Below are 18,528 nucleotides of genomic sequence, written 5' to 3'. Positions count from 1 at the left end.
ACTCTGCACTGCCTCCAGCCTGAAACTCCCTCCCCTGACCTGATGAATGCCCACTTGCCTTTTGACCTCCGAGGAGACAACCCAGTGTTCTTGGACGCTTTCCTAGATCCTCCAAGACTGAGTCAGTAGAGGGTGTGACCACTCACCCTTTTCCTTACTCTTACTGAAACACTCACTATATTGCATTGCTTATCCCTGGATCCCTATTAGATTATAAATTTCCCAACATCCCAGGAACCCAGCAAAAATTAGACACCTGATGAGAATTCATGAAAAGAAATAAATGAATCAGGCATTTTTCTTTTCTTTCTATTCAATTGTTTACTATCCTTTATATCATTTAAGAATTTGCACATTTTTCCTCATGCACTTCTCCGATGTACTTAAGAAGTGAAATAAAATGGAAGATGAATGGTATGAAACTGATGGGAAACCTTAGCTGAGTAGAGTTAATTTCATTGGGCTTAACCTCTTATAGTCATCTTTAAGGAAAAACAGATTAACTTCCATATATAGATTCTCAATCATTGAATATTCTCCTACATTTTATATTTCACAAATCCCAAGTTATACTTTTACCACGACAGTGTATTGCTTAACTGAACACTTTGCCTCTTGACCTCTTGACACTCTCGCTGGTGGCCTTGAATTTGGTGATATCATAATAGTTAGAATTCAGACGTCACAGGGGCTGACAGAGAGTGGCAGTCCTTTTCCCAGAGAAGTATCTGCAATATATCTGCAATGGGCACATCAGTATCTCCTGAAATGAGAGGAATGAAATTCCCTCTGCATCCTGACCCAAGTGAGACCTGTTCCTCAGTGAGGATCAGTCAGGGTTTATTGGGAGAAAGAACCACATGGAAACACATAGCCTATACAGTAAGGAGGTTAGGGTCATGAGCCTTGGCCTCAGACATTGGGATTCAAATTCTACTGCTTTAAACCTCTCTAAGCTTCAGTCCTTTCATGGACAGTGGGGATAAGAACATCTTCACGTGACTGTTGGGGAGATTAACTAGAATATCAGACGTGGAGTTCTCAACACTCTCAGTGCACTCCAAGGGTTACCATCGCTGAGCTCTCACAAAACTGGAACAGTAAGAGACTGATGGCAAGAGTCTTAGGAGCCAGAATATTCAGAGGGCTGGGGCTTGAGGGAAAGGGGGAGCTAGGAGGGACTGAGGGGAGTGTCTCCGTTGTGTCTAAAGCGTGTGCTAAATCGCTTCAGTCTTTGCGACCCTGTGGACCATAGCCCACCAGGCTCCTCTGTCCCTGGGGTTCTCCAGGCAAGAATACTAGAGTGGGCTGCCATTTCCTCCTCCAGGGGATCTTCCTGACCCTGGAATCGAACCCCTGTCTCTTATGTTTCCTGTATTAGGCAGGGTTCTTTACCATGAACGCCACCTGGGAAGGCCTGCTCTGAAGCAGTTTTTATTAAACCAGAGCTTCCGATCTGGGGTTTGAAGATCAGGAAGCCATCCTAGAATGCAGCAGTGCAGAAATGAATTGTGATAAGCCTAGTTATTTGATGGAAAATATTCTCAGCAAACTGCAGGGACGCGATAGCAGGAAGACCCATGGCTGATGCAGAACTTCTAAAGGGCTTGCATAACTCACCGGGACACATGGATGTTTTGTGCTTTTGCCTACTCATAAAGAGATAATAAGCACAGTGACTCACTGTCAGGCAGAAAACTTGATTAACCTTTTCTATTCTTCCCCCAGCAATAAACAGAATTGCAGTAAATCATTTCCTCAATGCAATCCTGAAGTAAACTGGAGGTTAATTTCTCATTAATTCATTTCAACTTTCCCATGGTTAAAATATACTGCCACATAGAGAGTGACTCAAAAAGGCTTTAGAACTTTTCCTGATGTAAGAATTACAAAAATGCACACCCATAAATAAAACGTCGTATTTCCTATGCTCATATACAAAGGTTGAAATGATCAATATGAAATTAGTCCTTTGTCATTCCCAAAACACTTTTATATCTAATATTTCATTTGTATCAAATGACAAATACCATCATATGGGCCAGGAAAATATCTTCATGTTAAAGACAGGAAACGCTGTCTCTGAGAGCTTATCTGGTTTGTTCAAGGTCACAAAGCTAGTGAACAAAGGAAGGAGCAAGTCTTAAGATCCTGAACCAAGATAAAACTACAGCGGACCTCATCGTTGTTGTTGCCATGTATATTTGCAATCCCATGTGTTTCCAAGGATTTTTATGAAAGATGTTCAGCAGGCAATGAGGCAGTATAGGAGTTCAGACAAGGGCATACAGTCAGACATCTCATGGCCCATGAAGAGAGTGTAAATATAACTGGAAAATGGAATACTGCCTTCTTGGTCTTTGTCCAGCTTCATACCCTGAGAGGCTGACCTTGTGAACCGCAAGGAGACTGCCTCCGGCCCCCTGGTAGGCTGTCCAACAGAGGCCTTCTGCGGAACAGTGGAGGGGTGAGGCGTTCTGGGGCTCGCTTCCCCAGCTCCCTCATGACGGTCACAGCCTCAGCCCGGCCGCCCTCTCCAGTCCGCTGTGCTCCGGGTCTGAGGACCACCCGCTCCCCTCACCCCTTCAGGCCCAGAGGCGTTGGGGAGCCCAGATGGTGCCACCCCCAGGTGCTGCCCCGTCCCCTTGGCTCCACTCCGCTCTGACCTTGCTTTCGTAAATATCTCTTTGAGATGGTTGGACGGCACCATTGACTCAATGGACCCAAGTTTGAGCAAACTCCGGGAGATGGTGCAGGACAGGAAGCCTGGCGAGCTGCAGCCCCTGGGGTCTCAGAGAGTCGGACACGACTGGGTGACTGAGCGACAATAGCGACGCTTAAACTCTTTCAGATCCTCTGGGCCCGAGTGAGCCCTCCACTGCCTGCCAGTGTCCTTCCTGACACCACCTTCTGGGGGTGTCTGTTCTCTGTGAAAAGAAGTCCAATCTTCCCCTCTCATAAGGTTAAAGAAACTAACCTTTCTTTCAATGAGACTAATACAAGGCTCCTGTCTGGTGTCACGGCGTACCTGGACCCCAGAGCCCGGAAGGATGCCATCACAGAAGCTCTTCCCTCCTCCTCTTGGTAATAGTATTCTGATTTTCCCTTGGGAAGCCACTCTTTCTTCCTTTCAGTCTCTGAGCTTAGGGTGTGACTGTCTTACACTCCAGGAGCAGGCCGTGTCTATGAGAAAAACTCTTAACCACAAAGACTGGGGAGCAAGGGCAGGGGGACCAGAATCACGAGTCAGGAAAGTGAGCTCTCTCTTCCCCTGGACTTCCTAAGCTGTGGACCCTCTGCCTGGAGGTGTCGGTGGCCGTCTCTGACATGATGGAAAAGCTAAAAATAGCAGAAGGGGAAACAGAGAGATGGTGAAAAATGTCTTCCGGGCACACACTGAGTTGAGCATTTGAATTCAGCCACATCTGAAATTGCCCCTGGACTTTACTTTTCTGGACCAATAAGCTCCCCCCGCAACCGCCACCCCCGCTTTGACAGTTAGCTTTGTCACCTGCATTCAGAAGGATTTGCAGCAACGGCAAAACTTCCTGATGTGGGAGACTTGAAACTTATTACAGTCTCTGTCATTTGGAGGCTATATAAATTATTTTACCATCGTGACTCTTCATCTAAGATTGGAGGGTTTTGTACTACATGTTCTTCAAATGTCTTTCAAGACTGGAATATGGAGAAAGAGTAAAAGATGCCAACCTTCCAACTCAGAAATAAAAGGCAAGTCTTGCCTCCAAGTGAGCTCATCCCTGCCCCCAGCACCTTCCTGACAGTGAACAGGTAGCCTTACTCTCCACACAATAGAGGTTGCTGCAAAGAAAGACCACCCCCAGCCATCGTCATTTCCATTGATATTCCTAGGAGCTCCCATCTGTCTTCCCTTCTTCAAATCCACCAAGTACGCGATGTAATTTTCATGATATCTTTCTTCAAATCTAATTAGCACATCGGATGATCAAATAAATATTCAATGCCAGGGGAAGCTGATGTGCTAGGTATCGTGATCATTAGCATTCTATCTTTATGTGTATCCTCCTTGGAAGGGACAATTCATTTTCACCAAATGAATGCCAGGAGTAGGGCGGGGTGGGGGGGTGCGGAGAGATGACTTTTGAAGCAAAGAATATGGAAACTTTTGGAGTACGTCATCTTCCTTATTAACTATCCATCCACTCTTGCAGCACCCAATGGCCAGGATACTGTTTCTGGGCTCTTCCCAGTAGCTCTATTTTCTGCTATTATTTTCCAGTGGAAGAAACTTTAGCTTGAATAAACTAGGATTTTACAAAATGAAGAAACAAACAAACAAACAAAAAACCTCAAAATGAATGCAACAGCAAAATCCTGCCCCGTCTGCCAAATTTTTGTTGAGTTTCAAGGACACATTTTTAATCAGCATGTGGATGTGGGGAAGAAGCTATTAGCATTGTCTCCTCTCATTCCCACTGAAGGTGGTAAGAAGACTAAAATTTGTGCATTGAGGGTATTTCAGTCTCTGCTGGCTTAATGTCCTCTGCCGTGTGTGAAATAGACAGCGAGTGGGAACCTGCTCTATCGCAAGGGACTCGGCGTGGTGTTCCGTGGTGACCTCGATGGATGGGGTGAGGGTGGGTGGGAGGGAGGTCCGAGAAGGAGGGGATACATGTACATATAGAGCTGATTCACTTCGTTGTTCAACACTGTAAAACAACCATGCCCCAATAAAAAAGGTGAACAGTCTTTTTAAAATTTGGTTAGCATCTTTTGGATAAATAGTCAAATTCAAGATTCCTGTTTCCTGATCACCAGCCCAGGTTGGATGCATGAGACAAGTGCTCAGGGCTGGTGCGCTGGGAAGACCCAGAGGGATGGGATGGGGAGGGAGGTGGGAGGGGGGATCGGGATGGGGAACACATGTAACTCCATGGCTGATTCATGTCAATGTATGGCAAAAACCACTACAATACTGTAAAGTAATTAGCCTCCAACTAATAAAAATAAATGAAAAAAATTAGGTTTCAAAAAAAAAAGATTCCTGTTTCCTCTCGGGACTCCTCTTATATAGCCACAGGATGGATCCTGGTATTAGCAAAAGGGGTGGGGTTTAGCTACTCGATCCCCCAAAAGCCAATAAACAGGCCAGGCTGGTGGACAGGAAAGCTTGCTTTACTTCAGAGGTTGGCAACTGGGGGTGCAGAGAGGGTGGATGTCGCTCCAAAGGCTGACTCCCTCCACTGGCAACGAGTAGGGTGAGAGCTTTCATAGACAGAGGGAGAGGGCTACGTGCAGAAACGCGCAGTCAGCTCTGACAGTCATCTTCAGATTGGTCAGCAGTGGTCTGACCAGCGTCATCTTGCTTGTTTCAGGTACAGTTAATCTTCAGCTGCAAGGTTGGTTTATTTCTGTTTCTTTGAGGCCAGTTCTCAGAATTGTGGCAGCTTAGGTCAAGGCTACCATCTGGTCATCATGGAGTTAACTCCGTCTGGTGGGGCTTCAGTGTCTATAAGACAGCTCACGGGTATGGCTCAGAATATTATCTACAGCTCTTGAGAAGGAACCAAAAGTCCTTGACTGTGCTTAATGAGTACAGGTTTCCTTTGGCTGCTTTCCTTCGTTTTTGCATGTTCTCATTTATCTGATTAAACCGACACTTTGACTAAACTTCTCCACGGGCAGGAGGCGGGCGGAGGAAGTGGGTGAGGTGGTGGCGGGGATGGACTGGACCACAACATCTTGCTCTGTTTCCCCGAGTGGGAAGGGAAGCTCCCGAGTCCTCTGCGATGTAAGGAGGGTGGTGTTCCCACGCTGGTCCTGGGCCATCCCCCGGTCCGCTCTAGCCTTTGAGGTGGTGTCCTGCCCATCCCCTGGGGACCCTCCTGGTAAAGCCTCTGACCCCGCAGTCAGCATGACTTGTCCCATGCTGGCCTGTGGGGGTCCAGGGTTTCTCCCTTACCTAGGTGCTCACCAGAGCTGCAGGTCCCCTGGATCTCAGCCACCCTTTTTCATCCTGGGGGTCCTTTGGATCCCCATCACCATGCAGCCTCTGTCCCGGGATCACTCCCGCCCCCTACGTGCCCCCAGAGCGATCCATGATGTTCCCATTGTCCTCCTCCCTCCTGCACCTTTCCAGGGGGGGTACCCCTCCCAGAGCCGGAGAGTGGGCTCCTGTCTGACACTCAGAAATGATACACGCGCTGACACACGGAGGGACCTGACTGAGCAGGGGTGCCCGGGAGGCAAGCAGAGCCAGCGAACCAGGAGAACGGCTCTGCCGTGTGGCTCGTGGCCTCTGGTTTATGGTGATGGGGGTGGTTTCCAGGTTGTCTCCGGCCAATTACTGTGGCTCGGGGTCTGTCCTGGTGGTGCACACCCTGCTCAGCCAGGATGGATTCCTGCCGGAAGATTCCGGGAGGTAGGTAGCACGTATGGACTGGGGTATCCTTTTGGACTTTCCCGAATTCTCCGGGTGGGGGGTGGCTTGCTCCCCGTCGTAAGATAACTCCTGCACGTGGTCACTACGACACTGGCCGGGGCAGGCTGTTCCGGTCAGGCTGTCCTCAGCAGGACCACACAGCTGCGCTTGGACGCCCTCCCCAGCACACGAGCTGACTCCCAGGTGCCTCTCTCGGCATCCTCATGGCTTTCCGCCGTGTCTATCTTTCTCTATCTTTGCCATTTTCTTTCTTTCTTTTTTTTTTTAAAGAGTTCCCTGAAGGTGGTCTCCTCTCTGAGTCCCAGACAGGATGAGTCCCTCTGCTTCTGCCTTTCTGCTGTGACCGCTCTCCATCTGACCCCAGAGGCATGACCCCTCTCACCTTAGCTTTCTCTGCCTCATGCTTCCTCCTAGAATCAGAAGGTTTATCTGCTTCATCTTTCTCCCCAAGGGGGCATCAGCAAGCAACATCTTCTTCCACAAATTGTATTTCTTTAAATCTGCCTTCCTTTTTCCTGGGCAGTACACTGGGCTTTAATGATGACAGAACATCACTCATATGAGAATGGAAAGTGGACTCATTTAATATCTTCTAAAAAATGATTCCGGTTACATCTAAACTATGCAAAACTTCATGTTTGTTTCTAGAAAGGGAACTGAGTATGGGCTTGGAAGAGATACACAGATGAATAAAATGTGGTTTCTGCTCTCAAACAGCTCTGGCCTGGTGCAGGGAGACTGAGGTGGAACCATTCACAGAAGAACCAAATGTGGCTTGCACCGCAGAGCTGTGAGATCAGACAGGTTACACAGCGTCTTAAAATTGGGCGGCGTTCAGTCTAACTGCTTTCTTTCAATTCTGCAAGTTAGAAACCATAGCCAGAAACCCATCTGAACACAGTTCTTGAAAGACAAAGATGTCTGTCTTTTAGCAAACTTCAGGTAGGGATACGCGTTGGGAATAGGAGGGAGCCACAGACACACTCATTGCCTGTGGCTGTGTGCAGTCGTGCCTTCACTATTTTTTATCTGAGCGCATTAGTTGCTCAGTTGTGTCTGACTCTTTGTGACCCCCTGGACTATAGCCCGCCAGGCTCTTCTGCCCATGGCGTTCTCCAAGCACGAATACTGGAATGGGTGGCCGGCCATTCCCTTCTCCAGGAGATCTTCTCAACCCAGGGGTCGAACTCGGGACTCCTGCATTGCAGGCAGAAGCTTTACCATCCAAGCCACAAGGGAAGCCTGGGTTGGTTGTAATTGATGAAGAAAGGCCTGGGAGAGGGTGCCGTGAGATCAGCGCAGATATCTCAAGTGGCCCACCCTCCTCAAGGGTACTGAGAAACTTCCCAGAAACACAAGTTCTCAGACCTCACCCCGGTCCTAATGGATCGGAATCTCTGGGAACGAGGCTTTATAGATAAAGCCCACCCAGTTTTCCCTTACTGTGTGTGCGTCCTTGTGCCTTCTTTACTGCTCACCCGAAACTCCACTTCTGGCGCTTCTGGTCACCACACTGACAACAAGCAATCCTCTGCAACGCCAGCTGGGCGTCCTCCAGTGTAACTCAATTCTGACACTGCTTGGAGACGCAGCGTCGGAGGCCACAGGTGGAGGACTCAGTCCCAGAACACTCCTCGCGCCCCACTTCAGACGCCTGTCGCCAGTAGGAGCAGCCCAGGGCACCCACAACTTCTGTCCAAATTGACCACAAATCAGAGGTTCCTATGGGCTTCCTGGGTGCTCAGATGGTAAAGAACATGCCTGCAACGTGGGAGACCTGGGTTCAGTCCTGGGTCTTTTCCAATAAGTCTGCGATTCGCATCACTTGGCCAAAGTATTGGCACTTCAGCTTCAGTCCTTCCAATGAATATTCAAGGTTGATTTCCTTTAGGATGGACTGGTTTGATCTCCTGGCAGTCCGAGGGATCCTCGAGTCTTCTTCAGCACCACAGTTCAAAAGCATCAATTCTTTGCCGCTCAGCCTTCTTTATAGTCCATCTCTCACATCCATACATGACCACTGGAAAAACCAGAGCTCTGACTATATGGACCTCTGTCAGCAAAGTGATGTCTCTGCTTTACAATATGCCGTCTAGGTTTGTAATGGTCCTCCTTCCAAGAAGCAATCATCTTTTAGTTTTGTTGCTGCAGGCACCGTCCACAGTGACTTTGGAGCCCAAGAAAATAAAATCTGTTGCTCTTTCCACTTTCTCCCCATCTATTTGCCATGAGATGGGACCAGATGCCATGATCTTAGTTTTTTGAATGTTGAGTTTTAATCTAGCGTTTTCACTCTCCTCTTTCACCTTCATCAAGAGGCTCTTTAGTTCTTCTTTGCTTTTTGTCATTAGAATGGTGTCATCCACATATCTGAGGTTGTTGACATTTCTCTTGTTGGATAACAGGGTACAAAAAACTTATTTTGCTTTTGCAAATAAAAGATATTTTCACCTCTTCCTGCTTTAACTCTCTCATTGCGTTAACTCAGCTACTTTGGGGTGAATCTTTCAAATACACTCCATCTCTCCTAGCTTCTCCCATAAAGGCTCTGGAGTGAAAGAGGTTTACATTTTTTTCAGTGGCAGGAGAAAGGCAAGGTTAAGCCTCTCACATGGCATTCTGTGAAAATTAGGAAAAAAGAAAAACAAAACCTGTCTTCCTTAAGATACTTTCCTTTCAGTGGTGGAACATTTTCACACTGATTTTGTTATAACACGTTGCTGCCATATGCTCTAAAACTGCCACAACGAATGTGCAAATCTATGGTGTCTGTGGGATGTGTGGTGCCCCCTAGAGGCAGGTTTTCTTGTGCAGTGCTCGACCTGCACAACTGTATGCTGATCTCTAGTTTTGTACCCCTCTGCTGTGCATCATGGAGAAGGCAATGGCACCCCACTCCAGTGCTCTTGCCTGGAAAATCCCATGGACGGAGGAGCCTGATGGGCTGCAGTCCATGGGGTCGCGAAGAGTCAGACACGACTGAGCGACTTCACTTTCCTTTTTCACTTTCCTGCATTGGAGAAGGAAATGGCAACCCACTCCAGTGTTCTTGCCTAGAGAATCCCAGGGATGGCGGAGCCTGGTGGGCTGCCGTCTATGGGGTTGCACAGAGTTGGAAACGACTGAAGTGATTCAGCAGCAGCAGCTGTGCATCAGGATGAAGACATAACTTCCCCCAGAGGCCTGCAGTTGCCTTCAGGAAAAGCACGTCCTTCACCTTAACTATTCTCCCCTACACTCTCTGAAGTTTCTGAGATTCAGCAGAAATGCCTCAGGCCAAGAGGTTCAACATTTGCCTCTGAGGTCCTCATTCTACTTTTTATTGCCTCCTCCCTATGGCCCACTGGGGTCAGGTGGCCAGGCTTTTCCACTTTCTTGTGTAACAGGAACTTTCGTTTATATCAAAACTGCATCATCACTTCCCTTGGCTTAGAGAAAACAAATTTAAGTCATCCGCGCCTGGTTCTTGACATGAAATGGGAGTGCAGGGGATTTCAAAATTCTTTTCTTTCTCCATAATGTCTGGCTTTTGAGACGTTGCTCTCTAGAGACAATTAATACTGGCTTCCTTTTTCTAACTAAAATTCCGACCCCCTCTTCCTTTCCCTGAAGCACAAAAACTCATTGCTTCAGTGGATGGGTCCCTTGGGTGGCAGTATTTTCTAGATTTGAAAATATATTAGGAAAGCTCTCACAAAAAGTTGTATTAGGGTATCTTTTTCTTGTGGTACTTTATTGAGGGTTGTAAAAAGAAGGCCAGAGACTCCAATGTCTTGAAGTTTTCCTAAAAGCTCCCTGATGTGAGAGCCTTGGTGGGCATTTTCCGAGTCCTGGGTCATAGCAGAAAACAGTTTAGGTAGTTGTTTTGCAACCATTTAATAACAAGGGCTGCTAATTTCACAAGCTGGAGCTGTCCCGTGGCCCTCTCCCGCAGACCTCTGCAACCCTGATTACAGACAGTCTCAGCCTGTAACTTACATCACCCTTACTTCCACGTGCCATATTCTGTTAGGACATATTGGGGTTCAAGAAAGGGCCTGATTCAGACTGCCTTGGAGAGTAAGAAAGCTGATGTGGCTCATGTCACTGCTACGTGCAGAGAATCGGGGTGGGAGAAGGCCCAGCTTCAGTGCTCTGAGACCCCGAGTTCTCATGGCTTCCAGGTATTGGCTATTCCACAATCACAGAATGGCCGCGGATGTTCCAGGAGATGCTTCTGATATGACGTGAGTGAGTGAGTAAAGTCACTCAGTCGTGTCTGACTCTGCGACCCCATGGACCACAGCACGCCAGGCCTCCCTGTCCATCCCCAGCTCCCGGGGCTTGCTCAGACTCATGTCCATCGGGTCGGTGATGCCATCCCACCATCTCACCCTCTGTCACCCCCTTCTCCGCAGTGGATACACGTCAAAGCTACGTTCTCAGTTCGTTCTACCTTCTTCTTCCCCTGCTGCGTCCGCTAGTCTGTTCTCCATGTGTGCATCTCCATTCCTGCCCTGCAAATAGGCTCATCAGTACCATTTTTCTAGATTCCATATATATGCTTTAATATATGATATTTGTTTTTCTCTGTCTGACTTACTTCAGTGTGTATAAGAGGCTGTAGAAAACCATAATTCAAAAAGACACGTGTACCCAATGCTCATTGCAGCAGTATTTACAATAGCCTGGGAAGCAACCTCGATGTTCATCGATGGATTGAGAGACTTTGATCAGCTTCACTTATGTACATGCTCCGCTCCTGAAGCCAAGAACCGCATGGATTTTGAAGGGAATGTTTACCTGATGGACAGGATCGTGGGTCATTGGCTGGCTTCTAGTCAGTCTTGTCGATGAGCCCTGGGCCTCACGATAATCAGGGAGGCCGCAAAGAACAGAGGTTCAAGGAACTACTGATTCTGGCACAAACCTGAAAAAGGGCAGCCCAGTGATGACTGAAATGGAATTCCCTGTAGCTTGGTGGCATGTGGGCTGGGCATCCTAAGTTTTTTGTAGCACTGAATGGGTGAGAAGAGACACACATGTCATTGCATAGTTTGCAACAAAATTTAGTCCATTTATGAACATTTGACTACAAATTTAAAGAAAAAATATTCTAAAAAAATTCTCATGAGCACAGAATGATAGATGCTAATCCAAATAATTCCTGTTTTTTACCAATTTAAAATATCATTGCTAATATTTGTTTCTATTTCATTTTAACAAATGTAAGAAATATTAATTAAAACTTTCTTAAAAGAAAACTATTTCCCCTTAACCTTATTTTTCCATATAATCTTATGAATTTTCAACTGAAAATACGAATAGTGCCAAGGGTTTCAGAAACCTAATTCTGGGGTTAGGACAAAGAGTGAAACTGTACCATTTTTAGTTGATTCCACTAAATGACTTATTATTTATTCATTTAACAAACAATTCTGATTATCAACACCCTTAGCATAGTCCTTTTAGGGGTCAGAGCAAGGTTAGTAGAGCAAGAGAAAGAATCCCTGCTTATTCCAGACCCTGTTGGGCAATTTCACCCAGGGGGAGCCAGGTGAACGCAGGAAGGTACTAGGTCTTCCCGTCTTATAGTCCTTCGGAGCGCAGGCTGTCCAAGCTCCCTTCCTGGGTAAACGACAGAGGAGCACGGAGGGCATTGCTCCAGAGTTTCAAAATAGCTTTCCTTAGCATCAGTGTCATTTCCGTGAGTGGGTGAGTGGTATGACAGAGGACGTTTTGTTATATGTGTATTTAAAAACACTAAGAAAGCTTCATAGAGCTGGGACTTGTTATGTGTATGCATCTAAGATTGCCAGGATGTCTCTCTGTGACATTCCTACAGAGGCACTTTTTAGTCCATTATTGCAGGCCTTTGATTCGATTCATTTAATCATCCAAAGAATTCAGGGTTTCCAAGTTAGTCTATCTGTTAGGAAGTGTCAGTAGTCTTGGAGCCAAGACCAGAAATTTTGCAGTAATTTTGAAAAGGATTCTTTTAGAAAGCTGTTTACAAGTTCAATTACATTTCCAAGAAGGATCAATGAAATACTGGGAACTAAAGTTAATATTTTTCATAGCATCGGCAAGTCCAGTCACTGCAGAGCGAGGTTTCTTGATTGTATTTGATTTTGCAATTAATTGAGCACACATTTCCTAGATAATGACATTTCTCATTTATTCTAAAGCTTGCACTGAGCAAAGACACGGAAACTTCTCCAGCCTATTCCTTTATTGACTTGCTTTTTGAACACCTAATTGCAACATTATTTGAGGAATCATAATCTATTTTTAAATGTGTAAAAATCAGCTGATGCTTCATAAAGAGCTTATGAAAATTGTAGGCAGAGGAAAAGTAAATTATAGGCCATAATATGTTTAATGATATGCAAATACTGTTAAACTAGAACAGGATTGTATTACTATTCTTTGGGGAAGAACAGATTTAAACAATTCAAAATAGCAGATGTAAGTTTTTAGTGCTGAGATCTAACAATAATAAATTAGAAATGGAAAGTCATACGTATATTGAATTACGTCTTGACTTTCATAGATTATCATTTCATCAGTGTAGACAAAACTGCAAACGGCTCCCAGCTCATATTTTATGTTTCTCTTCATGTGAAAGGTGGCCAGTATTTTCTTCAGTGGGTAAGATAGCTAAATTAGAACAAGTCATCAATGTTATAGCCACAATCCTGCAGAAATTATGCAATTCAGTCTGTGTTCTCGCGGGTGTAAACTGACCAATTTAACCAGCTTGGAAAAAAAAAAACTAGAATGACATAGGGAATTTGGTCTGGTCTTTATTGCTAAATCGTGTCTGACTCTTTGTGACCCCAGGGACATTAGCCCACCAGGCTCCTCTGTCCACGGACTTTTCCAGGCAAGAATACTGGAGTGGGTTGCCATTTCCTTCTCCAGGGATCTTCCCCACCCAGGGATTGAACCCAGGTCTTTGTAGGAGGTCCGTTTACTGAGCCAACAGGGACACCCAAACCAAGTGAAATTGTCTAATGGTCACCAAGCCTCTAGAAAGCAAAGAAATAAAGAATACAAACTGAACTTCAGCACTTGCCCCCATTCACATCCAACTCATGGGGAATCTTGTTTCTTGGTTGTGAAAATGCCATTCTTAGTTCCTCTCTGCTTCTGGGGAGTGGCCGCTGTGAGCTACAAGTTCCTGGGTAGAACACGATCACCACCTGCTGGCTGCAGACAGGGATGCTGCGGGAATTTTCTCGGCCAGCAACAAGTGATGTCAAAAAAGGATCTTGGAAAAAGAAGAGGAATCAAGGTCCAGATCACTTTTCCTGCACCTGCGTTTGGCCCTGTGTTGCCTTTGTCAGTTTATTCCTGCAAAAAAGGGGCCTTCATGTAACGCAACTGAAAAACAACTCTGTCACGCTCCATCAGAAAGGGTATGAAGTGCCAAAGAATAAAAGAAAAAAAAATTAACTTGAATCAGGTTATTTACACTGTGAATGAAGAATAAAACTGGACACCCATGCTTCCTTTTAAATTGACCTCCTATTATTTTTCCCCAAAGGTTGTCAGCCCGGGACATGTAAATAAAATCTCCCAGTCAGAACTGGACATTTTTCAGAATAGCAGAGCAATGGAAACAATGCGTATATGAGTTTCCTTGCCACGGCCTCCTTGGCAGCCACTTTTGGTTGAAGGAGAAAGACGGGAGGAGGGAAGAGGAGGGAAGAATCTTCGCAATGTCTCCCAGCTGCTGATCCAGTAAACAAGGAAATAAAACACCCACATGCGCATTATTTCCAAAGGCAGAGAGGTCATCTGTGTCCTTGTTGGTATGGCTGTTGATCAGCCGCTAAGTCGTGTCTGACTCTTTGTGATCCCATGGATTGCAGCACACTAGACCTCTTTCAGAACAGTACAAAAATAGAGTGAAAGGTCCCAGGGAATTTTTGCCCATTTGTTTTTGTGAGATGGTGTGGGTTGCTTGTGTCTGTCTATGAATATGTATTATTTGTGTGTTGTTGTGTCTATTTTAGGAACAGACTTCTGATTCACGGCAGGGTCACCTGATGAACCTAGACAAAGACGCCTCTTATCACAAAGGCCTTCCTGGGTCAGGGTGTTATAATGGCCGCTGTGTTTCCATAGCAACCTGTGGATGGGTTTCACTAGAAAAGAGCAGAAGCCCCATGCATAAATGAGTGATGACAGTGATGACTGGGAAAAAAGAAGCCCAGGACAAGATAAACACATTATAAAATGAAATACCTACATGCTGTGTGTTACAAATTCTGTTTTAAAAGAGGTACTTTCTAATTAAAAGTGTATCAAGTCAAAAGAAGTAATTGGCAAATAATTGCTTATTTGATCATAACATGAAATATTAGAAATATAGTATCTTGGGGGGAATGTTTAGCTTAAATTGGAAGAAGTGAATAAATGAGGTTGGAAAGGGAGATTTTCTCAGGATGCTCCTGGGGAGGTGATGGTATGTAATTTGAACAAAATGAGGTGGTTATTTTTTATGTCTTTTAACTTCTTCTTCACCTGTGGTGGCTCAGATGGTAAAGCGTCTGCCCATAATGCAGGAGACCCAAGTTCGATCCCGGGGTCAAGAAGATCCCTGGAGAAGGCAATGGCAACCTACCACTATTTTTGCCTGGAGAATCCCATGGACAGAGGAGCCTGGCGGGCTGCAGTCCAAGGGGTCACCAAGAGTCAGACACTACTGAGAGAATAGCACTTCGACATCACCTGTGAAGCTTGCCCCAGACTAGGGAGGGAAAAAATGGAGATTTAAAAAAGCCTGTTCTCAGGCTCTTTACTAGCCTAGCCAAGATGCCTAATTGAGTTCATTCAAGTAAAAAAATAATATTTTTGAAAAGGAAACAAAAATAAAAGATGTAAGCAAAGTAAAACTGGACTCTGCCTCTCTGTTTATAGTAATGACCATAAGCTGCATCTCCTCGAAGTTGTAAACTGCTAGAAAGTGAAAGCGAAGCCCCTCAGTCGTGTCCGACTCTTTGGGACCCCATGGACTGCAGCCTCCCAGGGTCTTCTGTGCATGGGATTTTCCAGGCAAGAGTATTGGAGTGGATCGCCATTTCCTTCTCCAGAGTAATCTTCCCGATTCAGGGACTGAAACTGGGTCTCCTGCATTGCGGGCGGAGGCTTTACCCTCTAAGCCACCAGGGAAGCCCCAGAAACTCCCAGAAGCAGGCTCTATTGAGAATGTGGAACCAACAATGAAGGCCCTTCCGTTATCATAATGGACTTGTTGACCCATCTGGAGGAAGTAGCCACAGCCATGGTGTGTGGGATCCAGCCCTTACCAGCTCATGTTGCTATATTCCTACCCCCAGAGTCCCTCCAGGGACGATCTCTTGGGTCAATTCAGTTCAGTTCAGTTGCTCAATCGTGTCTGGCCCTTTGCAACCAATGGACTGCAGCATGTCAGGCTTCCCTGTCCATCACCAGCTCCCGGAGCTTGCTCAAACTCGGGTCCATCGAGTCAGTGATGCCATCCAACCATCTCATCTTCTGTCGTCCCCTTCTCCTCCTGCCTTCAATCTGTCCCAGCACCAGGGGCTTTTTAAATGGGTCAGTTCTTCGCATCAGGTGGCCAAAGTATTGGAGTTTCAGCTTCAGCATCAGTCCTTCCAATGAATATTCTGGATTGATTTCCTTTAGGATGGACTGGTTGGATCTCCTTGCAGTCCAAGGGACTCTCAAAAGTCTTCTCCAAACCACAGTTCAAAAGCATCAATTCTTCTGTGCTCAGTTTTCTTTACAGTCCAACTCTCATATCCATACCTGACTACTGGAAAAGCCATAGTTTTGACTAGATGGACATTTGTTGGCAAAGTAATGTCTCTGCTTTGTAATATACTGTCTAGGGTGGGCATAGCTTCTCTTCCAAGGAGCAAGCGTCTTTTAATTTCATGGCTACAGTCACCATTTGCAGTGATTTTGGAGCCCAAAAAAGTGAACTCTGACACTGTTTCCATTGTCGGATAATCCATCACTTGGGTCCACTAATCCTGATGAAGATGAGAATGAAAGTGAAAGTGAAAGGCATTCAGTCGTGTCCAACTCTTTTGAGACCGACCCCATGGACTATAGAGTTCATGGAATTCTCCAGGCCAGAATACTGGAGTGGGTAGTCTATCCCTTCTCCAGGGGCTCTTCTGACCCAGGAACCAAACCACGTCTCCTGCATTGCTAGTGGATTCTTTACCAGCTGAGCTATCAGGGAAGATGCAAATAACTGATAATATTAAACATTTAGAAATCTCATCACAGTTTCAAAGTGTCTTCACATCTACTTTAAAAGCAAGTGTTCCTAAACTGTCCTTGCTATTTGTAGATACTGAGCCTTAGGGAGAGCAGAAACGTTTTTTGAGGTCAAATGGCACATAAGTGGATAATTGCTGGCGTTCTAATCTAATTCTTCTGACAACAAGGTCCCAGGTAATAATAGCTACAAGGTTTTATTCCTTCCAGAAGTACTTTTAGTTAAACTGGGAACTTTAACCAGGAAACTAGAAAGTCTTTCAAAACTAAAGGATAAACTTCCCAATGTTGGGATTGTAGATAATTTTAGGTTGTACCTAGAGGTGAGTGAGTGAAAGTCGCTCAGTCATGATCGGCTCTTTGTGACCCCAGGGACCACACAGGCTGTGGAGTTCCCCAGGCCAGAGCACTGGACTGGGTAGCTGTGCCCTTGTCCAGGGGACCTTCCCAGCCCAGGAACTGAACCCAGGTCACCCGCACCGCAGGCAGATTCTTTACCAGCTGAGCCACGGGATATCTAGAGGACTTTGCCCTAAATCACATGAGCAACTGCCTAACATGTGTTCTCCGTGGTTGGCCCTGCTCAAAGGTTTTGACAGCCTGATTTACTTTGGAACTTATCTCATAACATGTTAAATTAGTGGTTTTGTTATTAGTCATTAAGTAGAACATTCTAAGAGGGCCACAAATTTTTGTTGGCCCTATCTCTTGATTTAACCAACTGAGGTCAATTTCTAATCAGTTCTCTTTAACAGATCAGGTTAATTACTATCTTTATGATTTATTTCCGGAGGTATTGATTCATGAAATAGCTCTCCTTTTCCTCCTTATTCTGGTCTAAATCCAATGACTATCCTGAACTACTCTCCATGTGTATGTGTCTTTTGCATCCCTAAGGAAAGATATGGTCAATATAGAGGGAGGGGGTATATGTATATCTGATTCACATTGTCCTTCAGCAGAAACTAACACAACATCGTAAAGCAATTATTCTCCAATTAAAAAAATGCTATGATAAATCATAATAAAGAAGAATATTTTAAAATTAGTGTATATATATTTATAGGTTTTACAGAATCACTTTGCTGTACAATAGGAATTAATAGCATTGTAAATCAACTATACTTCTATAAAAATAAACAAGAAAAATGAAATGGTATGTTTTTAAAAAAACACAAAGGAGGGAAAGCAACTAAAGTGAATTTGGGGTTCTAGGGCTTTAAGACAGGACTCTGGGTAGCAAGGAGATCAAACCAGTCGATCCCAAAGGAAATCAACCCTGAATATTCATTGGAAGGACTGGGGCTGAAGCTGAAGCTCCAATACTTTGGCCACCTGATGTGAAGAGTCGACTCATTGGGAAAGACCCTGACTCAGGAAAAGATTGAGGGCAGGAGGAGAAGGAGGCAACAGAGGATGAGATTGTCAGATGGCATCACTGACTCAATGGACATGAGTTTGAGCAAACTCCAGCAGAGAGTGAAGGACAGCCTGGCATGCTGCAGTTCCTGGGATCGCGGAGTTGCACACGACTTGGCAACTGATTAACAGCTACTTCCAAGGAGCTGTGTGATCTTGGACAAAACAATCTATGTCTGAGTTTCCAATCATGGGCAAGATTTTTCGGATCTTTTACCTTAACACATATTCAATGTTTGGGCTGCCAATAATTTATCAAGAATGAATGAAGCAACCCAAACTCTTTTAATTACTCTTCATTTCATTGATGTATCTTTGACCTTTAATCATAAATTAATGTATCTCAGGGTGCCCTGAAACAATCTCCTAGTTTTCCAGAAACTCTCTGATCAGAAAAGTGCAAAGATCAGAGGAAGCAACTGGGGCCC

Source organism: Muntiacus reevesi, chromosome 7 (genome assembly GCF_963930625.1).
Source record: "Muntiacus reevesi chromosome 7, mMunRee1.1, whole genome shotgun sequence".
In the NCBI taxonomy this organism is placed as follows: domain Eukaryota; kingdom Metazoa; phylum Chordata; class Mammalia; order Artiodactyla; family Cervidae; genus Muntiacus; species Muntiacus reevesi.
Note: the sequence above shows the minus strand (reverse complement) of the source record.